Source organism: Catharus ustulatus, chromosome 15 (genome assembly GCF_009819885.2).
Source record: "Catharus ustulatus isolate bCatUst1 chromosome 15, bCatUst1.pri.v2, whole genome shotgun sequence".
NCBI lineage: Eukaryota > Metazoa > Chordata > Aves > Passeriformes > Turdidae > Catharus > Catharus ustulatus.
In genome coordinates, this window is record NC_046235.1 from 161923 (window position 1) to 186917 (window position 24995).

The 24995-nt window shown below is 40.3% G+C and overlaps 1 protein-coding gene across 15 annotated transcripts in view; it reads left to right on the plus strand.

Annotated features, from left to right (window-relative positions):
* The window catches only part of KCNIP1 (potassium voltage-gated channel interacting protein 1), a 224240-nt gene that overhangs the window by 161735 nt on the left and 37510 nt on the right, over positions 1–24995 (plus strand). Inside the window, exon 2 of one of the 15 annotated variants that reach the window (XM_033072989.2) lies at positions 13323–13410. The exons of the other annotated variants lie outside the window; for them this stretch is intronic. The gene's annotated coding sequence lies outside the window, so the exon portion shown is untranslated. The remainder of the gene's footprint in view (positions 1–13322; positions 13411–24995) is intronic. 15 annotated transcript variants of the gene reach the window in all.

Genomic DNA, 24995 nt, shown 5'->3' on the forward strand with positions numbered 1-24995 from the left:
AGCTTCCTGTTCCAACTTTGGAATTTTTGTGGTTTTGCGCTTTCTTGGCTTTTTTTGAGTGACTGATGAACTCAATACAAAGCATTTATACCTACACCTGAGCACTTCTGTGCACTCATGTGAGCCACTACGACTGTGCCACTTTTGTGAGCACAGACTAACCAAGGGACAGGGACCTTCTGAATAGAAATAAACTTGTTTTATAACATCTGGCATGGTTTTCTACATTCTAACAATGACAGGAGTGTGCAAGTAGTTTTACTCTCACTTCTTCAGGATAGTGCTCAGACAGATGGAATATCCTTTTCTCTACATACTCAATTTAGGCACAAGTGAAATGGAGTTACAAAAATAATGACTAGATCAATTTTTCTCCAAGCTTAACCTTGACCATACAATACTTGGAACTTTTACATGGAAAGTTTCTAAATCAGTAGGCTGTAAATGGTAAAAATCTGCTAGCAGTGTGTGCTATTATGTACTGCTGTGCATGCAATAAACTTCTGTCTTCGTTCTGCCACTGCTGACAGTCTCATCAGAGTGATCATCTAATTCACACCTTAGAAGCTGGATGAGAGATCATCACAGGAGACTTGGTGGGTGTAATGCAGAATTAGAATCATAATTTTTTTCCACTAATCTTACATGACTCTTAGTTTGTAGTATCAGCTGGATATTTTACATCTCTGCTTGTCACCTACACTTGAAAATCTTTCCGCTGAAAGTGCTTGATGCTTTCCATGTGAATACAGTGCTGTGCTTTTTCTTGCATTCAGTGCACTCCTCAGACACACGCACACTTACTTCAGATGTGGATAGTAACAAAGTAAGATTCTGTCTTAGTGTACAATTCCTAATAAGCTGTCAAGATGGAAAAGGCAGATAAGGAGGTTAGAGCAGAAGAATGTACCTGTTCTTTCAGGTGGGGAAGAGTATGTCCTAATTGTAGAATCATAGAATTTCAGAATGATTTGAATTGCAAGGGACCTTAAAGATCATCCAGTTCCAAGCCCCCTGCCCATCCACTAGATCAGGTTGTTCAAAGCGGCTCTGCAACATCATGAGACTTCTTTTCCCAGGTAGGAGCTGGTAGTGTTTGTGTCCCCAGGGAAATTTTATCAGCACAAACAAGGGTGAGCCCTTAGGGCTGCTGTGTTGGTGGATGGAGCTGCTGTTCCTGTGTCAGTCATGGGGCCCTGGCAGGGTGTACCAGCATTCACAAATGGTGGTACTGAAAATTCCTCCTGGGGGAATTGGATGTAAGACATGGTGACCCAATAGGAAAGTCACTCTATTTACAGTTTCATCATCTCAGATATTTTTGAAAGGTTAGGGGAGCTTCTGTGACCCCGTGATTCCCACAGAGCCCACTGTGGTGGACATAACCCATCTGGTGCACTCCCTGGATTCTGCTTACTAACTAATCCTAAATCCATGTGGACATAATGTCAATTTTATTTTTGTACCTCAAAACCATCTAGTTTTGTTCTTGTTATTTAATCCAGGTTTGCTATACTGTGAAGTGGAAAAACACTTTTTGCTTTAATCTATGGTTTTCCATTAAACACCTGACCCACTTTTGTCCTAACTGGAATGTTTCTGTGCTTAAAATGGCTTCCTAGTTCAGTTGTCTTGAATTCAAAGGATTTTACCAGTTGTCAAAACTGTCCCTTTTTTTGGCTTTTGTCCTGACCTCGGAATTGTTACTATTTTAAAAAAATTTCTTCTATTGCGTCATTAAAAAAAGGTAGAAAATACAAATTCAATAAACATCCCAACAATGTTGAGATGACCTAATTCTGACATGCTCTGAGAGGTGGGTTTTATCCCTAGTTCATTCTTGTGAAAATTCTACTGTACTATATGCATACTTCAGGAGGGGAAAAAGAAGAGGTACTCCATAAAAATGTGATGCATCTTAATTTTAATTTATCATATAGTTCAAAATATTGTGCTTTCTGTAGCACATTTTTCAATTCTTTGAGCACATACCATCTCACTGGTTTGTAATGCCTTGGTTAATGTACTCTGAATTGATGTATTTCATGTAAAAAGTAGGGGAGTAATGTTCCTGTTCATCAGTAGTGACATACTGTCATTCTGTAAAAAACCAGTTTTACATACCATAGGAGAATATGAGATGTCTTTTAAGGGTGGAAGATTGTTGCCTTGTATGAACCAAAAAGCACAGGTTGAAGAGGTAGCCCAGAAAAGAACACAGGAGGGCCTTGAGGATCCCACTTCAGTTGATATCTTCCCACATCAGAAAAAAGAGGAAAGCCTCCAGGAGTGAAATAGTCTGAGTAAAAAGCTCTTCTACAACATCTGAACAGGTTAAAGAAAGCCTTGTGAATGGACAGGTGTAGGTTCAGTGGACCAAAGAGAAGGTATGACCTTTGTGCATCTCTGTTTTTCCATGGCCGTTCCTCAAGGGTCTTCCTGTGTTGGACCAGTGGTCATGCACAAGGCAGGCTGAGGCTTTCCTCTGGCAGAGTGGGATACGTGGCAACTCGAGGGGCATCTGCTCTGGGACAGCACATGAGCTGCTCTACCAGTCCAGTATTACCTGAGAACATACTGGGATGATAAAAGCAAATTGTTACACATGGAGGAGACTGGCATGGAGGAGACACAGATCTCCCAGCCACATGAACAATTAGCTGCTTCCTTTATAACAGCCTAAGATGGTTTTCATCTTTGTAAGTAAAAATAGCTCCAGCAATTGCTTTCTCTGGGTTTTTCTCCAAAGAACATGAATGTGCCATTGCTTCCAGCTGACCTAAGTTTGTTTCCTAGCAGGACTATGTGCTAGCTTTTTTCTCCTTGTCAGAAGGAGCATTGGCTATTGCTGGCCATCTACTCACCATGTTCTGTCCCTTACCTACTGTCCAACACCCGTTTACCTCAAGTTTACTTGAGGATCCTATGTTGATCCCTGCAGACCAGAGGGTTGAAGAACCGTCTTAGTGAGTTTCTAACACTTGCTTGTCCCTGCAAAGATGTTTGGGAAAAACCTGTGGTCAGTCCTGCTCAAACAAGCCTGCCAGGCTCTGAGTGGACACACTGGGAATCAGCTGGCTGTAATGGAGCATTTGTGCTCCCTTCCACCTTTTGAAGGTTTCAGCAGCACTCCCTGCAGCTCTTTGCACTTCTGCTTCTTGATTTTAAAAGCAATTTTTTGAGCTCTGCTGCTTAGAACTCCCAGCTGGGCTTTTTAAATACAAAAGGAAAAGGTTGAAATGAGCTGCCACTGATCCTGAGCAGAAAAGGCAACTCCTGACACAACATATACATATTGTTGAGAAGAAAGAAAACAAATGTGATGGGACTTGTAGGAGAAACTTTAGAACCACCAGTGCAAACATCAGAGGCAAACTAAAAAGTGTGGTCTGTCAATGATGTCCTGAAGGCCTTTCTTTTAAGTTATGATTACTCCTGGCCTCTCCCCTCTTCTGCCTTCATCCCTGTATCTTGATTCTCCCACATCTATTCGTGGGAAAGGAAACTGATCCAAAAGTAAAGACCTGAGTAGTGAGCTGAAGCTCAGAAGCACAGAGCCTGCTTTCTCAGCTAGGGGATGGCATCCCATGCCAGCAGGGACAGTCTGCCACTTGTCCATAGATGTCTAACTGTGCCTGCAAAGGAAGTTGCTTGTCTAGATTTTGGCTTTACAGGCAGAGATGATGGCACTAGTCTTCAGATGTCCTACAGCTCTCCTCTTCACAGAGTTTGTTTTCTGCAGTCTTAGATCAGTTTCCTGGGTCCAAGTTCCATGGCACATTGGTGTTGACCCTGCAGAAGCTTTTGAAGATCTCTCTTGCATTGTATCTTCAGGTTTCTCATTTTGTTTTCAGTGGGGAGACCAGTTCTGCCTATGAATGAGCTTCAAACCAGTATCAGTGAGAAAAGCTTTTCTTCCTTGTTTCTGCTTGGATATTTGGCCCAGTGATAGTAATAAAGTGAATTGCTGTGCATCTGGCCAAAGATCAGGGTCACTGATAATGGGGTCACACTATGTGCCCACTGCTGCTGTTGTATGGGAAGAACTTCTGCTTAATGCAGTGTTCAGGCTATACTATTTTGTACATGAGTTACCCTTGTGAAAAGACTTCTGAATTGCTCAAAAACTGACTTTGCAAGCCTCAGAAAACCTGCAAGGTAGGCTACTGTAGGCTTCAGCAAAAACTTTAACAGTCCTTGGCTAAAAAAGCAGCATTTACTGTAGGTAGATGCAGCAAATCCAATTACTGTGGAATATCAAACATCTGAGTGCAAGATGAAGGAAGTTGTACATGAATGCCTGACAAGAAAACTATTGAACATATTAAATTATGCGCCTCTCCCAAAATAGCTAGAGTTTTAAAAAGAATATAGAGCAGCAGTACTCAATCAAGAACAGAAGTACAAGCCTGGTGCGCATCAGACTTGGGACAACTTACTCACAAGAGCTACTTTGAAAGTGAGAAAATAGCTTTGAACTGCACGCCGTGCCATTGCACAAATGCACACGCAAATGAGAAAGCAACCTCTCAGTAAAAAGGAGATGTGACAGCACCCTCGTCTATAAACCAGGACAAAGGCAGTGGAAATAGAAAAGAGAGGTGGGAGGAATAGCCAAGCACAGAGCCAGCACCCAGGGTGGCAAATGCAAACTGCAGACCACTCTGCCCTGGCTGCAAGCCTGTTGTGTGCCCACTGCTCTTCTAGGGGTCACAGCTGCACTCAGGCTTTTCCTCTGGTGACTCTTACAGTGACAGCCACAGAGGCAGGAGCAGGAAACCTCAGCAGAAGAGAAATGGTAGAGTTAAAAAAAACCCAAAAACCCAAAAACCCCAAAAACCCCTGTGAATTATTCTCTCTGGGAGGTTCTTTCCAGACCCTGCACCATGTATTGTTTGTTAATAACATAAAGCAGGTTTGAGTCCAGCAGTGTATTGTAGCAAACAGAATGGTTATCTTCGCTTTCTTCCTTTAGTTATGCAGAGTGGTGAGGTTTTTTTACTCAAGCCAAAGTGTTTAAATCTACCCCTAACTCAGAGACTTTGCATTTCACCTGTGTCATGGTCTAACCTCAGCCAGCAACCAAGCCCATACAGCCTCTCTCACTCCTCCACTAGGAGAATCAGGGAGAGAATCAGAAGGGTAAAAGCTGGAAAACTTCTGGGTTGAGATAAAGACAGTTTAAAAGGGAGATAAGAAGTTGTGCACACAAGTAAAGCAAAACTGTTACTCCTCTTCTTTGCTGGTCTTAAACACACCAGGCTTTCCTTACTTCAAAGATAATATAAAGGCTTTTGTATGTCAGTGTTCATCATAAACATCACGCAGAATAAATGTTAAATTCATGATACAATGCTGGAAGGAAAATCCAGTTTTGGTTATTCCAAATTAATTCCCAAATTTCCTAATCAATAGTTTGCCACTGATTTCTTCAAAAACATGCAACCAAAGGAGTTGTGCTTGAAAAGCGGGGGAATAATTTTTCCAACTGATCAGTCTGTTATTTCATGTGAACAGAATACCCAAACCTTTAGCTTGAGAAGGGATGTGAAGATTGAGAGTTGTTGAGGTGATGGGATCTGGTTTGTAGGGAAAAGCCTAAAACTGATTTATAAACTAAATACACATGATATCAGGCTGGCATTCCATAGCAAACTATCAGGGTTTCTTTCATTATCAAATTCTAAATGAAAATGTTTGCTCTTCTAGTAAACAAATGTGCATTGAAGACTTTTGCTTTTAAAAAATAAGGTATAGACAATGTCATTCAGTTATTCTTTATCCCAAGTCCAAATTTGGAGAAGTATATACTGCCAGCATAGACCTGTATTTACAGGGACCCATTAAAACATACATTTTACTCTTTTCCCAGTGAAAGCCTGGCTTTCACCCAGATACATTTGGCTTAAATGTTCATAGATAATGGGACTAAAGCATCTGTTGGTGTTAATGACAATTTGCAAACTATGGTGCCTGTCATCCCTTCTAAAACAAGTAAATTCCTTATTAGTCCAAGAATTAATTCAAACAAAGAAGTGGTTCTTACAATAAAATTGATTCCAGCTACTCATCTGTCCAAGATCTGTAGTACATGCAGTATTGTGACGAAATCTGGTCCTAAGTGAGGGAAAAAAGTCTAAAAACTTGGATTTTAAACTTGATATTTGTTTAGTCATGTAAAATTTATGCAGCATAAATATAAAAGCTGGGATTATAAAAGCAGACAAGGAAATTAATCCATGTCAGTTCTATATATTTAAATGAGATTATAACTAAACCCTAACTCATGTTATCTTGGCAAGGTTCAATATCTGTGTATAGAGTACGCCAAGGATTTTGTAGTGCTTGCTATAAGCATCATTAATTAATTGGAAGGTTGCTCTTTAGCTGTATTTAATGCAAAACTTGAGCCATTTGACTGAATTCTTCTTTTTAGGTTTGGGGTTTTTTTTGGTGCTACAGCAGGTGCTGTGGAAATTGCAATGCTGCCTGTAAGACCAGTGGGGAATATATCAGGCACACTCCTCTGTTATCACAGAGTCAGCTCTGTTATCTGCCTTTTAGCTGGGGATGGGGATGCTCATCCTGACATTTGAAAGAGAAATTACCATGCTCCAGCACCCAGCCTAGGAGCTGTACAGCACTGCAGCTCCCCTGTTCTGCTTTCCACAGCCAGGGAGTTGGGTAAGTTTTGTAGTTTGACCCAGAGCCACTCCTTGAACATTTCAGAAGCAGAAAAAAACTATAATTTGTAAATTGATGTACCCTTTTTTAGATACAAGCATCTAAAAAATAATTTTCATAAATTGCTGTTGCCAGCTAGCTAAAGAAACAAGCCATTTCAGACAACCTGTTGTTACTGCTTGTAGCACAGAAAACACACAGATGCCTCCTTTCGGATCCAAGTTTTCTAACAGCCTGATTTGTAAATAAGATTTGTGTATTCACATAGTCCTGGTATTTTGGCTGGCAGGAAATGCAGTCATCAAGCTGTGAATAGTTTCCCACACTTTCATGCTTCATTTCCAGGGAAAGAATCATGTGAGAGTGACTTGAGGGGAAGGAGCTGCTGAGGCATTTAAATACCTCAGTTCCAGCTCTGCTGCTTAAAAGTGATCCCGTGTCTCGGCGCACTTCTACTGGGAGTTCTTTCTGCAGGAAACAAATCTAAACAGGACGTGCACAGAGTTGTGCAGGTAGTAACAAAGCCTCCTGTGTGGAGTGAAGGCAGCTGTGGACTTACTGCTGTAATCATGCATTGATGTCATGACAGGATGACTTCTCCCCTGCACTGTCTGTATGTCTCATGTGTTTCAGGGATGAGTTGTGATCCAGAGGGAAGCATTGTGCTGGGATTTAATTGTGGAATTGGTGTTGGATCTTTTCAGTTACAATATTTATGCAGAAGAATAGTCAAACTCATCTATAAATTTTAATAACCTTTCTTAAATGTTTACCAGTAATTTCACGACTATAAGGCGCACCCTTTTGACTAAAATTTCCCCCCGAACCCAGAAGTGCACCTTATAGTCCAGTGTGCCTTATATGATGTACAAAGTTGCGACATTTGCCACCCCAGAAGTGTGAGCTGTGAGCCGTGTGGGGAGCCGGCAGTGCCACAGCAGCCGGGTGGAGGCAGGCCCAGGGGCCTGTGGCACCGCGCCCCCCGGGTGGAGGCGGGCCTGGGGGCCAATGGCTGCCGGGTTGAGGCGGAACCTCGGCCAGCAACCGCACGGGGAGAGATGGGGGCAGAGCCTCGCTGCAAAAAAAAAGTGCGCCTTATAGTCCAGTGCGCCTTATCTGATCTACAAAGTTGCGAAATTTACTGACTCCTGGGGGGTGCGCCTTATGGTTGTGAAATTACTGTAACTAGTTTTAACCAAAAATAAATTATTGAAGTGACATATACACAACACATTTCATTTGAGCTCATTTTAGAAGTTAAGGTAGTTCACAGAATAGTAAGAGTTGAGTCTTGGCAGGTGCTGAGGAAAACATGAGCTAAATTTGGGGAACCTGAGGAAGAAACTTCTAGTCCAAGAGGCTGGAGCACTAGTCTGGTTTGGGGACAAAATTTCTTCTTTTTGAAGTGAGATTTGAGTGTGGGTTCTCTTCTCCCAGCAGAACGTGTCTCACCCCAAGAGGCGAGACTCCAGTCTGTGTCTCTAGCAGAATTGTTGGTTGGGCTCAACATGTAATAGAGACAATTGCAATAGTCACTGGGGCAAAAAGCCAAAGATATCTTTTGGCAAGAGGACTCCAAGGATAACTTGATTTTGGAAACCTAAGGCACAGGATAGCAGATTAAACCTTTTTGTATGTTCTTGATGAACAATAGGATTCCTGGTCCCCAAGTGCTGTGGAGGAGCTCCAGGAAGGCTTCATGGCAGTGAACGCCTGAATGCCTGTTTGGGGGAAGTGTTACAGGTTGGGTTCCCAGGGCTGGCCCAGCACCCTCCCTGCACAGAGTGCAGATTTTCCAAAGCCTCCAGAGGGGCCCGTGCTGCAGAGAGCCTGGCCCGTGGTCAGGGTGGCACTTCTCTAAGCACCTGCTCACTAAATTTAGGCAGTGCTTAATCCTTCTCCTTGCCATCACTAAACTGGTAGTCAGAAATGTTTTGCATTGGGATTTTGCTGCCAAAAGCTGTTTTACATGAAAGCCTGTGATTACAGAATGATAATATTTTGACACAGTGATAAAAACCAGGAAATTCACCATCAGTGGTGGTGTTTCTCTCTTGCCTTCACTGCATGACAGTTCTTGTGTAGGCAGTAATTGAGTAGAAATGACAATAGCAGTTCACTTTTACAGCCTTCTGCTTTGGTACACATTTTAGCATTCCTTCAAGGGAAAATGTCCATTAAGAGTAAATATTTGTATCAGAGTGATATGTGTTTAAAAATCCCACAGCTTGGAGAATCTGCTGTAAATATCAACATCAATATAGGTGAGACTAGGATTTTTAATTTCCTTTCAGGTTTTGCCATAAAAGAAGTATCCTGAATTCCTTCTCTCTTCTTCCCTACTTTCATGCTTTCCCTGTTACAATAATTGCTCAGAAAACTGAAGTTTAGATAATATTCTTTACACAATTACTATAAATTGGTTAAATAGACCATTTTGGCATTGAATTTTTCCCCAAAAAAGCCATTGAGTTTTTGTCTGTGGTTTATTACTGTTTGCAATTAGCTGGGTGGGAAAAGAAATGGAAAATGCTGATTTATGTTTTATGAATGACAGCTCCCTATTTCTGGTTGCTCCATATTTGTGGTTTAAAGCCTGGTTTATTAATTAATAAGTAGAATTTCTCTGTGTCTTTGATCATTGATACAATCACACAGAATACTGAATATTTAAAAGGAGTTTCCAGTTAATCTCTGGCACATGTGCTGTATCAAGTCAAAGTATCACCTTAAAAGAACTATGCTCAGTAAATAAATACAAAAAAGGATCAGTCTACAATTTGGAGTCAATGTATTGTTGGTGAAAGTGGTAAGTTTAACACTGATTTGGACTGATCAAGTGTAAGGACAGACTATGAAATGTCTCCTAAAATAGTTGCTGATGAAATTCAAACAAAATTAGTTTTTTAAAAGTACCCATCTTAATAGTTAGACCTAGAAAGGAATAACCTGGTTTTCTGAAGTCCTGGACTTTTCAGAAATTTTATGGATTTTGGTACTTTTTAAAGTCAAGTTATTTAATTAAAGCAACTGGGTTTGACCTACTACCTGATTAGGGAAAAAAATTCCCCTCAAAGCCAACTAACAAAACTGAAAAAATCGACTCAACTTTCAACGCCAGACAGCACCAGCTCCTTTTAGGTTTTTGGTGGTTTCTGAGGATCTGCTCAATGTGAAAACTGCTCATGTAGGCATTGGTTTTCCAGCCTGTCAGCATTTTGTCCCAGTTCATACATAGCAGGTCAATTTGCTTATTTAATTGTAAATAGACTTTCTAATTATTTTAGTCTAGCAAAGTTTTATGTTGCTTGCCAAGGAGTTTGTGTAGCTTCACAGGTGGATCAGGCTTGTAGAGAGCAGGAGTGCCCTGGAGCTGAACTAAATGCATTCCTTGGGTTTGATTTCAGGCAAAATTATTTCAGACTAAATATTTCAGCCTGCTTTGAGTGCACTATGGGAGGTCACCTTGTTCTGTTCCCAAAGAATATAGCAGGAGATGAAGGCAGAGGGGCTAACCAGTACAAATTGACTCATAAACTTAATTGCATGGTTGTCTCGTTTAGGGAAGAATTGTGCAATAAAAATACTCTCTTTGATATTTTGTCAATCCTTAGAATTCTTTGCTTTTGTAAAATTAGCTACATATTATATAAGACTGAGGATTTGGAGGCGAATGGAACAAGCCCTTGTCCTTGCTCTGTTTCTGTGTCTGCTCAAAATCCTTCATGGTCCCTTTTCTCTAGATTCTCCAAACCTTGTCTTTATTGCATCTCCTGTCAGGTTAGACCACAGCTGCTATGGTAATGCAGTTGAAAGACAGAAAAGAGAGCCTTCATTAACAGTGTTCAAGCTGAACTGATTAATTTAGATGAAAATAACAGTGAAGGTGGAATTACTTGGATTTTTACTTTAACTTTGTTTTCTAGCTTAAATGGCTCTGCTTAGGAATCAGGGAAATTCCTCTGGCAACATGCTGAAACAGTTAAAACCAAATTGCATGTGTTTTGTTCAGCCCAACAGTCTGAAGGTTTAGAACACAAGAAGAAATTCTCAGCATGAATAAACTGTGAAATGTATTAGAGAATGAAGGTTTTGATGAGAAGTTACATAACAAATCCCCCCAAACTTCCATTTTAAAATAAATCACAATGCTTACTCCTGAAGTCTTATTTTTTAAAGTCCAGATGGTTGTACTGAACACCTCTTCATGGGGCTGAGCTGCTCACTGCAGTTAAGCCACGACAGCAGGTAACTGCTAGCTCGATCAATTCCAAACTTAGCATTTTTACTTTTGTAATGTAATTACTTTTAGCAATTTTACTTTTGTAAAAAAATTTTTACTTTACTTTTTGTAATAAAAGTCTCAGAACACATTTAGGATTCAGGAAAGAAGCACCCATAATTTTCTAGTGGCTTGTAGTTGAGTTGGGCAATGCACTGCATGCATCAATGCTCATTGCATATTGGCCAGGATGGAAGCACAAACCTCAAGCTGTTGATGTACACGGCTGTTCCTGAGGATGAATGTGTGTGCACAGGGCCTGTGCTGGGTGTTAGCTGATGCTCATGCCATGGCAACTGCTGGTCTCTGTTCCTACAGCAGTTAACCAGAAGACCCTGTGATGCAGCAATGTGCTATCAGAAAAGCTTAGAAGGGAAACACATTTTTCAGCAAAGGAAGAGGGGAAGGCAAATGTCCAAATCCCATCAATGTTCTGTGCAGAGTGGGGGGGATTGATCTCAGTGACTTCAGTGATGGTGGCAGCTGTCACTGTATTTGCTTTAATGATTTTGTAAACATGGGGGTTTTTTATGAAATGGCTTCATCTAAATGAAAGTATCAAAACCTCTTCTACATAAAATGTACTAGATTGCTTAGTGATGGCAGGTATAGAAATCTCAGAGGGGAAATGTAGGAGCAGGAGGAGTTCAGGGAGCAGCTCTGGCTGGAGATGCAACGCAGATGTACTCTTTGTGCCTGCTCTGAGGATAAATTACTTTAAATCTCTAGAGCTTTTATTTATGTTTTTTTTTTTTTTTCTTAGCAGTTCCCTCAAAAGATGCAACTTTTTGTTTAATGTACGTTTTATATAAACTTGATTTGAAGGCAAATCAAAGTTTGTTCTGCTACTGCAATGGATAGAAAGGTTCCAAAATCTCAATTCATCTGTTGTCAGAAGTAGCAAACAACCTGATTTCTCATTTCATTGCCATCAAATAATTCAGCATTCAAATTAATCATATACCTCAGGAAAATCGATAATACAATTATGCATGAAATAAAGCATGGTTTCTGTTCAAACATGCCTGCTCATTTCTAGTATATTCTGATTCAGCAACTCTTTAAAATGCAGTTAGCCTGCCTGGGAAGGTTGCTTACAGCAGTGCATTGATGGCAGAAGTGCAGTTCCTGTGTCCTCAGACCAATGTTCTTGCTTGGTTTTTTCTTTATGATACAAAAAACAAAGAACTGCGGGAGGATCATGCACATAATAAAGAACTGCAACATCTAAAAATGAAGAAGCAACTAAGTTCAGGTTTGCAGGTCCAAGATGTGCTACTGACAGCTGAGATCTGCAGAGACAAAGTGCAGGTTCTTCTTCAATCAGTTTGAAGCTGGAGCAACGGAATTTTATCCATGAAAACTCAAGTGTAGACCAGCTTGATGAGATAAAGGGTCAGAAAAGAGATCACTCAAACTGTGGCTCCAGTGTTTCATTACAGCTGCTGAGACCGTATAACTAGGGCTTAGTAGATGAAAGCTTTTAATTATACTCATGTCTTCACACCTGCTGGCAATTAGAGCATCTTGTCTCATTTGGGGTTTTGTGCCTTTCTTGTGGCAAACTGAAGTCCATGCTCATTTAGTGAAGATTTTAGCAATAGTTCTGTACCATGTGAAGATCAGTCCAAGAGCAATAAAGTTTTTTGCATGAGTAAGTGATTGTCAGTGATTGATGTTTGAGCTGCTTGAGGACAAAAGTCACTTGTCTGATGTTGCTTGTGAGGTGAGTAGGCAAACTGGGAGCAAAACCTGTATCTAATATCTACATATCTTGATCAGTCTTTCTTTTCTCATTTTGTCTTTCATTTATTTTTCCTTCAGCAAAATCCAAACTAAACCTTTTCAACCTGATCCTATTAAGAAATCCAATTAGTCCTACGGCTTGCAGGGCACTATTATTGTGTTGTCTTTTAATCATGCGACTGTGTTTTTCCTGAGCCCTGAGTGTTACAGAATAATTAACTTGAACATGCTGAGGCAGAAAACTTTTCTTAAAAAAGAAAAAAACTCTTCAAGTATTGTGTATTTACTAGCTGCTTATGACATGTGATAAGAAAAAAGGATAAGTGAGCTATCCAGGCTGCACTGGTGAGCTTAATTGTTGACTTATTTGTAGCAGTCCTCCATGAGTGGAACAGATTGTCTTGTGTAAGAAAGTGCAAGCTGACTAATAAAATTAGCAGAAGGACTCCAAAACTGAGCCTCCTTTGTAGAAGGACTGACCACAGCTTTCAGGGATATCTGAAGGTTTGTGTAAATGCTTCTTATGGCTGTGTCTTAGTTATGAAATGCTTTATTTTGACTAAACCATCATTTGTCTGCTAAGTACCACTTTTACTTGGTTTTTAATTAGGGGGAGAAAATCTGTGCTGTGTATTGCTGAGCATTCAGAGGATACCAAGTGAAGAATAAAGAACTGTACAAACAGGATGTCAAATCTTGTGAGTGTTCGTTCATTAGCCCCTTCCCCAGACCTCATTTCCACACTTGGGTTTGCCTATGCTGTAGTTGCATGGCTATAATGTCTATTAATGCTGCTGGCATGAAATAAGTAGCAAAATTTTCATCTAAAGTCCCGTGTAAAACAGGAGTTGGGAGGAATAGAATGGGTTGGAGAGGTGGGGGCATGGGGGTCTGGACAGTCCTTTCTTCAAGAGTGACCCTGCCCTGCAGAGCACAACAGAGCCCAAGGAATGCAAGGGCTGCTCTGGCCCTGCTGCCTCTGCTGTGACCGAGTGTCCTAAGCCTGGGGAGGGAGGGGCTGCCTTGCAGAATGAAGGTTTTTTTCCCTTTTGAACATTTTAAGTGCATATTTAGTCCCACAATAGTTCCTTTTTGTAAGACAGTAGAAGTTATTCTCTTTTTAAGGGGTAGAGAACAGAATTAATAAATTGAATCACCTGAAACTTGGAAGAGATTCCATTAGATTGATCATCAGGCAGAACTGGGGGCTACCAGGAGCCTGTGCTGCCTCCTGAGTTTCTCAACAGAAGCAAAAGGACACAAATCCACTTTTGCCCTTACAGTTCACTTCCCCCATCCAAACTGCCTGGATTTAGCCACAAATTTTAACTTTTCTTGATGCTACAAATTCATGGACCAGTGTGAGCTATGACTCACTGTGAGTAGGGAATGTGGGGTAACAAAAACCACTTGTATATGAGACTTAGGAATCTAAATGTGAGGCTAGGGGAGGTGCAAAAATCTTGGTGATTTTGAAAAATTTGTTGCTGTGAAGTAACAAATATAACAAGTAACAAATACTGTGTAAATTTTTGACATTTTTCATTATTTCTGCTGCCCTTTTCACTGAAGGGATCTCTTCCCAGCCCCAAAACCCTTCTCTGAGCTTTTGTTGTAGATAATGAAAATTTGGTGAAGGGTTGTTTTAGTTAGCTGAAAGAGCACCATGCCAATTTGCAGAAAACTGTTGTCATTGTATGATTATATAAACTGTGTGGCTTTTCTGCTATTTTAAAAGTTTCATTCCCTTACTGAATTACTGCAGTGATACTTAGTCTGATCTAAGCCAAGGCCTTTTTATTTAATATTATTACAAGTCCTTAAACCAAAGTATGTATAGGTAAATTCAATATAAAGCAGTGAACAAGTTCCTTGAAGTTGTGAGTAATGACAGTGTGTTTAAGAGTTTTACATTGTTTTTTGTTTTTAAATGAGACATGGAAAATTTATAAATATGGAGGCATCAAGCTGTTTGACTCTACTTTGTTTAGAATGATTTATATGCACTTCTCATACCACTGCATCAAACTGTCCTATGAAGTAGAAGGCAGAACCACTTGATTTCAAAAATGCCCCATGATCTTTCCAGAGTGTTGATGAGCCTGAATAATGAGTGTCATTGTGCAGGGTAACTCATGAGGTGTTGAAGTCAGTAAAAGTTTCTTGTTGGCTCAAGCACGTTTTAGATCCAGCACCGGAACAGGCTGTTCTGATGGGTTGTGGAGTGTGTGTTGGAAACAGCCCAAGCCTGACTCTAAACTGCCCTGCTGCAGTTAACCCAGCTCTGATCAGGGCTTGCCATCATCCTCCTCACGCCAGCTGGTCTCTGAAATTCTGTTAGAAAAGATAGATCTTAATGTCCCAATCATACACTAAAAGAATGAGGACATGAAATTGCAAAATTAAGTATTTAACCGAAGAAAAGGAACTTAAAGTGAATGTTACATTTTTCTTGGAATAACTCAGGCCTTTCTGATATAGTCTGATGAAGTAAGAAGTGTAAAATGACTTTGTCATTGTTCTAGCGGGGGTTAAAGGAAGTTTACAAACTTTTGTTATTCTGTGTGCTGCCTGTAATGGGGAATGAGATTGGCCCTTTGTGTGATTAATTTCCACACAGCAGAGCTAGACATCCTGGTTTCAACTGTCCTTCTTCATGACGGATTAAATGCTGGCTCTCTCATTACCAGATAATAACTTGGATTTACCATCTGTGAAATAAGACAGTCTTACTCCACTTGTCACTGGCTGGGGGAGCTCTTCTCTGTCTGCTTTCACAGCTGGATGTAATGCACGTTCTTGCTGGTAATATCAGCAAAGAGATCAAGCACAGTAATATCCTGGCTCAGACTTTGCCAGGTAGTGAGGTTCTTTGCAAAACTTACCAGTGCCATCTTCAACAACGTCGAAGATTTAGGTTTACTGCTGTAAAACTTCTAAAGTCAGACACAAGCTGAAGTGTAGGTGTGGGTTATGATCCTCTTAGAGTTTGGTTTCTGTGGGCAGAGGCTCTGCTATGATGGTGTTTGCAGCAGGTCTCTCGCTTCTGAGCCTTCTGGCTTCAGCTGGAAACTCCCAACATTTATTCCCAGTGTGCAGAGTGTAAAAGCATAAGACACAATTCTCTAAAGGAAGGTGACATCTGTGCCCTCCCAGAGGTATGGGGGGAAAGGGTGTTAATGTGCTGTTGAAAATACCCTGCACAGGAGCCAGCCCTCAGCCATGCAGCTTTCTGCTCCAGCTTACTACTTGTGGGCAAAAAAGCCTAAATTCAAATGTTTGTCCTGGTTTGCCTCACAGTGCCCGGGGTTTACTCCCTCTTACATGGAGGTATGCATAGAAAGTCTGTACATCTGCACTGGAATCTGGGCAAGTTTAGGGTAGGCAGAGGATCAGTTAAACCACCTGACTTCTAACCAAGTAAAACTGTGTTTCCTGAATCACTGGAATTATTTATTTGTTTTTAAGATTCCCTGTCCTTCTATCTGTCATGTCATGCACAAATTAGTCCTTCAGAGAGTAATTTGAAAACAGTGACTGTATGTGACAAGGAGATACAATGTGAAATGTGTGGTACTTTTGTTCTCAGTTAATTAGAAACTTGAGAGCTCTCATTAGATTCAGGTTTCTGTTCTTTGAAGCAGACAAATTTCTAATCAGACATAATTACTGAGAAGAGCTCCTTGGCTGGATCCATTAACTTCCTCTCTTCTTTTGTTTTTTTTCCCCCCTTCTCCTTTTCCTCATGTGTTGACCTGAAGACAGTAAAATATATAGCAAACCTCCAATAACTACCTGAACGTCAGACACTTAATAGCTTTATAATATGTCTGAGTGAAGCTTACTAAATCTGATATACTGAGCTTTTCAGCTACAGCTGTTTTATTCTCTGTCTACATAGAACTTAAAAAAATTCTCTGTGCAAAAGAAGCATTACTTTCCAAGTACATGTTAATTAATTGTCCATTTGTATTGATGCTGGACATAATTTGTAAAAAATCCTTACAAAGTGCCTGCCCTTGAATGGTTTTCTGGGTAAACCACAAAATGGAAATGCCTCCTTATGGTTACAGATTGCCTTTCCCTGTGTCATTTTAAAGTTACTGCTTTCTCCTGAGCAGTGAGAAATAATGCATTTCAAGTTATTCACGCAAAGCATTTTCCACGGGGGCCTCACTAACTCCCTGAGCAGCCTGAGGTTTGCTCTCCTCATGTCAAGGGCTGAGGATTTTCTGGCACTTTTCCTGCTGTACAGAGATTTTAATCTTGGTGGCTCTATGCTCGCCATGGTCATCCCCAGTCTCCACTCTCTTGATAAGGAGGGCGCCTTTCCCAGCTGGCTCCCTTAGGATCTGTTCCATAAAGTTGTCTTCCAGGTTTGTTAGGAATCTCCTGGCCCAGATTGTACCAGCTCTGTGACACTCAGGTAATTTCTGCAAAGTCAGAATGGCTTTGTGGATGTTAGCTTGGGTAAAAGCAAAGGGTCTCAAGAGCTGCCTGTAAGGTTTGAGCTGCAGTCTGCTGTGACTTGCTCAGTGTTGAGTCCAAGTGTGATCATTGTTCAGCAGAATTTCAAATGGGTTTGTGAAAATTACTCCTTGAAATGGAGTGCTCCTGGGAGAAGCTGCTGCTGGTCTGTGCTCTGGGAACAGAATTGTTTGTGATAGGTAACTGCAGATTTAGACAAAACGTACCTGATGTTAGGCTATACTCCTCGTATCTGTGGAAATATTTAGATAAATGCTTTAGATCCATCCTGGTTTTGAGCTGCTTGTTAAGGCTATTTTTAACTTTTCCTCTGTCTTTGAAATGCATTTTCGCTCAAGGGTGGTTTGGAAAATTCACACATTTCTTGAAACAAAGGCAGGCATCTCTAGGTAGGATTAGGCAATGAGCAGCATAGGTTTGGCTGGCACATGTGCCATGAATAAACTGGCTTTTATCTGATGTTTCTCTTTCTTTTAGTCTTGATTTGTCACTCAGTTTTTGCTGGTTCCTTCTTTTGTCTTGGTTTTTTCTCCCTTTTTGTCTTATTATGTCTTGTGTTCTGAGGCTTTCTGAAGACTAAGATTGATCCACAATGAGCAAGGAATAGTGAAGTTTTCAAATCAGTGATTTTGAACAAAAGGAAAATAGACTTTAATGAATAAGTGATTGAAAACAGTATTAAACAGTATTGTAATTAGGGAAAAAATGAAGGCAAAGGTGTTTATGAACCTGAGCCTGAATAATTTGAACTTACGGGTTCAAAAAGAAGGCAAAGTACCAAACTAACCTGCTTCAAAAGCTTAGGAAACCTAACCTTTGTCCCTGGCTTTCCTTCAGGGCTCTGGGAAACATTCTTTTGCTTTCTTTCATTTCAGAATTATTAGAATTTTCTTTGTAAAATATTCCAAAACTGTAGATGAAAGTTCTGTAATAGCAGTAGTAATTATGTCCTGCATGGTATTTACCTAAGATGAATTTCTACCAAAACAATTTACCCATTTGCTTTCTTTTGCTGCTCTTTGCTTGTTACACCAGCTGTGTCACACATTCCCCCCTTTCTTAATAATTCATTAAATTTTATTGTCCTGTATAATTTAAACCTCATTTAAACAGTGTAGTGTACAAACAATCTCATCCAGAATTGGAAAAAAATATCTGCAGTTGTACTAAAGTGCAGTTCTCAGGACTTAGTTCCATTTTGTTATAGCTGGGAAATGCAAACCTCTGCTTCTCAAGAAATATTCCAATACTGTAAGAAGTCCCAGTTGCAGTGCCAGTTCCTAAAACAGCCAGTGGATGTTTCCTGCTGATCACGTAGATGTTAAAACAGATTTTATGGCTTGATTTTTAAGCCGAAACTGAAGCAAAACTAGCTTATGAGTTTTTTTGCTTCTTTAATCCTAAGAAGGAGAAGAGGCAGAGAGCTGAACTGATAACTTAGCTTTGTGGCACAGTTAATTCCCTGTTGCAGTACTTTGGAGTTATAGCAGAGACCAAAGCAAAGTCAATTGAGTATCTGTGCAGTTAACATCACTGAAAACAAGTACAGTAATTTCACGATTATAAGCTGCACCTGATTATAAGCCACACTTTGGGTCTGGACCAAAATTTTAGTCAAAATGGTGCGGCTTATAATCGTGAAATTACTGTAATAACCAGACCCCTCAGCTGGCACTTTAAGGCAGTTGTGTGGCATTTCCAAGTCTGTGTGCTGTCTAATGCCCCCTCTGAGCACAATTACCATCTAAATTGAACAGAATGTATTGCATAAATATGCCAACTTCACCTTCTCCTTCTAGAGTTATAACAGTGAAATTTTAGTAGATTTGAGATGATGTTAATTGAGAAGATGCTATTTCATTCTTAACTGACTCTCATAGCACTCTTTTGTAGTTGAGGAAGATATATATGTATATATGTGTATGTATGTATATATATGTATATGTCTTCCACCGGAAAGTCGTTTATATCCAGGTCTGAAAAAACCTAGGTATTAATGCTTAATGATGGTTATATCCTAACAACACCAGGCTGCCTGCTTGGTATCCAGGAGAAACACACAGCAATTGGATTTTCTACGGGTTAGCACAGAAGATCTCAGCTTTGCAACCTGGCAACAAACTGGAAAATTCCTGCCTGTTTAGATCAGTTATTTTAGCAGAATCCATGCCAGTTTGCCCATGTGTGAAATCAAGTGGCTTTCCACTTTCCTGTTTTGATGATATTGGAGCTAGCAACTGAAACAGGATTAGTGCACTTTGTGGAACTGGATGATTTCAGAGGCTTGTAAATAGTTTTCACAAAACCTCATATATTCACAAATATTTTTATATATCTTTTCCAAAAAATCCCCCGTAATTGTGATGCATGAGATTTTCATGATGCCTTAAGATTCAGATACATTTTTCTTCTAATCTGAAAGCAATCCCTCTTGTAAGCAGCTGCAATGGTCAAAGTAGGCAGAAAGACACTAATGCTACCAGCTGAGCCTCTGTTCCAGTTTGGTTGTAGGCAATAGCCAGTCTGTAAAGGCCACCCCTGACAGTCAGATATTGCACTAAGCAGTGGGAATGGAGGGCAGCAAATATGGTGTTTCCTCAGCATAATTCATCCAGCTTCCCTTAAGCAAACTAAACCTTTATATAGTAGCTCAGATGCTTACATTTGCATCACCCAAGTGCTTCTCTCTAAGAAGCCTAAACTGGCAGAATGATTTCATGATTTACCACAAAATTTAAAGAATTTTTGCCTGCCTTCATTTCCTAAATGTTAGCCTGCATGCTTTTCTTCTGCAGGGAAGCATCCTTAAATTCTTGAGGCCTGATGAAAATGAGATTCTGCTCAGTAGCTTGTTATTGAGTAGAGAGTTGTTTGGATGTGTGCCCTCACTTTTTTTTTTCCCTCTAGAAATAGCAGAGGTATAGCTAGAGATATATCTCTAGGATTCATATCAATAATCTTGTTCAAAATGGACCTGAAAGATAATCCTAATAGAAACCCAAATGTGTTGTAGTGCATGCATTCCTGATGACTGGCAAGAGTTAATAGTAATTAGCTACTTGCTGTGAATATAAAATGCTTAAGGATAGAGAAATCTCAAGCCGAGGATTCCTCAATGTACTGAAGAGTGTTCTGTTATCTCCAATACCTCCGGACATAATTTGGCATCATTGCTGGATTTTGGGTTTTCTCTTGAACAGAAAAGTACTGACAAGTGAAATACCCTTTCATTTCATCTAAGTGTATTGCCCTCCAGGCCTGAGCAAGGATGTATTTGAGCAGCAGCAAAGCATGCACTGATGCATCCAAGCTGATGTGTAGTTTAATAATGGCAATTAAGCTTTGCACTTTTTTCATGAAAATGTAACTTGCAATTAATTAATAAGATGTAGTTTAATTAGATTGCAGGGAGGGCAGGGAGTGTCCTCTGTCATATTCTTTTCCATTAGTTCGGATGTGTTCCAGTCAGCAAATTGACAGGAATGTTCAAGTAGAGGCAAAGGTTTATTAAAATTCAAAATTTATAGCATGGACCATTGTGAAAATATCTAGTTAATTGGGATCTACATACCTGACCAGGTTTTCCTTAAACATGCTCTTAGGGTAGTCCATTGCAGTGTTCTGGAGAACAGTGGTCTCCAGTGATTGAAATTTAGGTTGATAGGGGACTGGTCCAGCACAATTCATAGTGGGATTTGGCCTTTCATCTCTGTACTCTTCATGCTGTGTGTTTGATTTTTATCAAGAAATGTCACAGTACAACTGATAAAGTTCATCACGTGTTTGTTTACATATGGACACCCAGGGGAAGCCACTTGGCTCACGGTGCCAGCGTCAGGTGTGAGCTGCTTGGAGCAGCTGTTCCTGGAGAGCTGTGGGGTAGGAGTCCTGGAGCTGCTGGAATTCTGCAGACACTGGCAGAAGCACTCCAGTCATGTGCTCCAGTGCTTCTAAGATGCACTGAACTCTGTCCCTAGTTCTGGAACCTAGTTTTATCCTATTCAACGCTGGGATTAGCCTAAAAGGTGTATAATTCCTTCAGAGGATGAGTGTCTCTGCAATAAGATCCAAAATTTTTCACGCAGATGAATGTTTCTCTTATCAAGGAGTTGGCTCTCAACTGTCTTGTGTTTTTTTTAGAAAAAAAGTTAGGCTTTGAGTTTTGCATGTTTGAAGAAATTCACAGACACACCCCCACACCCAGCTGTACTGCTGGTACCATCTTAGCCATGGGACTCTGATTCAGAAGGACTGTGGAATACTGGGGGAGTGTTCTGCCTGCTCAAGTGTACATGACACATGCTTGGTCATGGAATATTTTTAGATACACACAAGGGAACATACATGAAGGAGGTTTATTATCTGAGGCTGCTGCTTAGCTTTAACATCCTAAGTATAGTTTCTCTCATGTGCTTTGTTTCCATGAAAGTCAGTCTGTGTCATGTCGAGGAGCAGAATTTCAGTAGTTGTGCCTCATTAATTAAACTGTAATTCATAAATCAGGGACAGTCTGACAAAAGCAAAGCCAGCTCCTTTCCAGCCCTCTAAAAGTTCTATTCTGTGTGCTTAGAACTGCAGCATAAATGGGCATTTCAGTTTTTGCTGCCTGTTCAACAAACTACTTTAGAAAGTTTTACTTCAGGCATTGGTTTTATAAACCGGCCTTTTAGTTTGCTAAGAGTTTTGCTGCTTGGTACAGATTTTAAAAAATTTTTGAGATGGTATAATTTGAGACTATGATGTATCTAAAACAGTGTGGTACTACTTCATAATTCACTGTGATGTATCTAAAATGTGGTTAGTTTTATACAGTTTCATAATTCTTTCATGAATTTATTACTCTGATCTCCTAGTAGTTGTGGCACTATCTAGTGTAATTATGCAAGTAACTATGTAAATTAAATCTTTTGAGCTGGGTGTAGAACAGGAATACAAATTGCAGATGATAAAACAAAAACATAAGTGTAACTATTGCATAGATGGTAAAATGAAGATGAAATGCTAGCAAAGAGTCAACAAGAATATTTAAAGGTAATTCCTCATACAATAGTTCAGTAAGTGAAAGAAATATGGGCTTATTTAGAATATTGTGTGCATGTATTCATCACTTGAGGTCACTTAAAAATAAGAAATCTAGAGCAGCGTGAAAAATGGTGAGAAAACATAGTTTAATGTAACGCACAAAGAAACAGAGGTCTTCAAGGGGAGTGTTTTTCAGTGCTTGGGCCTGTTGTTGCTAAGAAAAAGGTATGACATGAACTGGACAGTATTTTTTATAATTCTTATGAAAAAATGAGGGCATAATTTAATATGCCACTGGAGTGTGAGTTAAAAATGCACTAAGCAGAGTGATTCTTCAGTTTGCCTCTTAAAAATAAAGAGAAATGGGTAAATAAGGGGGATATCTTGACTGGAGAACACCAGAGCTGTGATGAGTCCACTGCAGCCTGAGTTGATAGCAGAGGTTTGAGCTTTATGCCTCTTAATGCTTCCAGAGCCTGGCAGTGATCTCCAGGGCAAGGGAGATTGTGGAAGGAATCCAGTCAGCAAGAAACTGCCTCTGCAAAGCACGTCTGTCCACTGGTTATTTGTGGAGTTTGGCTGCTGCTTTTGGCTGCTTGTTACTCATCAGTGATGTCATTTGCTGGTGAGGTGTGCTCACCTCTGAGTACAGGTTCTGGGGTTGGCTGCATGGGCTCATACAGTGGCATTTTCCCTTTTTGGGGAATGAGCCTCCAGAATAATTGAAACCTCATGTTTTCTATTTTTCAGTTTCATGTTGTACATATTCCCATCCCAGTCCCTCACAGATCTGTTCTTCCCATTGCCCTTATGCATTGTTCCTTTTTTCAGCCTTGAAATACCCTCTTTTCCTGTTTCTTCTTTTAACTTTTCACCTTTTCTGCCCTACTTCTCTTTTCCTCACAGCATGTGTCCTCCTCAACTTTCATCACCTGTTTAAAGTAGGACAATGAGGAACATCCTGCAGCCTTTCCTGTGTCCTCTCCTAGCAGGGCTGAGGTCATGAAGTGATTGCTAGCAATCCATCCAGCCTGAGCAGCAGCACAGAAGGACAGCACTTCCTTGGGTCCATCCTGAGAGCAGCCTCTGCATTTCTGCAAGCCTGAGAATGTGATCTCAGAGGGGGCTGCTGGGTTTGCTGCTACGGTTTGTGTACCTGGGTTGGTTTACAAATAAAAATCTAGAGAAATAGGTGAAAACTAGAAGGGAAAAGTGAAATAGAGCTTGTCAAGGATATTTAATAATTGGGAGAGGTTCTTACTTCGTATTTTTCATTAATTCTGGATTGCCTTCATTGCAGTTTCAGGCTGTGCATGTAAAGTGTGGTTCAGGTTAGTCCTTCTGTGTTCCCTGGTTTCTTTTAGTTGCTGGTCTCATAACCCAGGTGTGCATTGCTAACACTCACCAGCTTTTGCCATCATGAGCTCCAGGGCAAAGCCAAATCCTCACTTTGAGGTGGGATGTGCTTGTCTGTGCTGCCAACTCTTCTGGAAAAGTCAGGAATGATGGATTAAGTTTCTGGAATCTTACAGAGCTGTTCCTGTGTGTTGTGAAGTTGATGATGTGAATTGTGCCAAGAGGCTCACAGAAGGTTGGGAATCACTGGCTCGAGACAGTCCTCTGAAAGGGGGGGGGGGGGGTCCTCTTGCTTCTCCTTGTGGCTCTGTTCGTCCTTTGACCCCACAACTACATACTATTGTCAGCAAGCAGGGAGATTCTGATAGCACAGAGACAGCAGCACATTCATGTGAATCAGAAGAACTGAACTAAGGGCAGAATGTTGAAGGAATTATAGCTGGTTTTGTCATAGCTGAAAAATTGACACTATGACAAGTGTTCTGGCAATTATTTCCCTGTGCTCACACAGCAAGGAAATGGCAGCTGAAGAGCTGAGCTCTTTATTTCCAGCTCCCTGGGTATCACTAATAGAAAAGCATTCAAATTTCTGTGTTATCCATTTGTTATCTATGTTGTGGTTCATCTATCCATATACTGAATGTATCTACTGACAAAAATAATAGGTAGTAATTAGCTAGGGCTTAAAAAAAATTATCCTAGCTGATGAATAACTGATGGGAAATTCCAGTGTGATATGGAATCCAATTAATTTGCAGGCAGAGGGGTCAGGCTGGAATTGTAGTGGTGCAAATGGGCACTGAGCTCCTTGGCACTGAATGGCTGTTAGTGTAGCTGGAGATTGGTTGGACTTGCTCTAAATCATCAATTACTTAAACACCAATATTCTCAGAGCTTTTTTTAAAAAATGGTAGTCAATAGTTATCAATAAGTGGTTTTCTCAGCACACAATTTGCGGATGACACAAATTCCTTAGGGCTAATGAGATCTAGAGAAATCTGATAAATATGGACAGAACTTAATTACCTGGTGTGAACAGGACAAAGAAATGACTGGTGACCAAGGCAAGCTGATAAAAAACCTTCAGTTTAAGCAGTAAATATCATTGCTCGTTCCTAGGTGGGTTAAAGTCAGACATGAGAAAGGCCTAGTTTTCATTCTGGTTTGAATAACTTTAAATCAAAGAAGCAACAAAACCTGCTAACTTTATGTGCACACAGAAAACCTAATTGGATAAATATGTATGGAATAGTGAGTTTATACTCTTGATGCTGCTATGCTGTGAATTATCTCATTATTGCACTTCTAAAACACAACAGAAATGGAAGGGCTTCAGAAATCTGCAGTGGAAATAGATTTATGGACAGCAGCCATGTGAGAAGACAACTCAGGACTGCTGAGTGTCAGAAGATTGGTA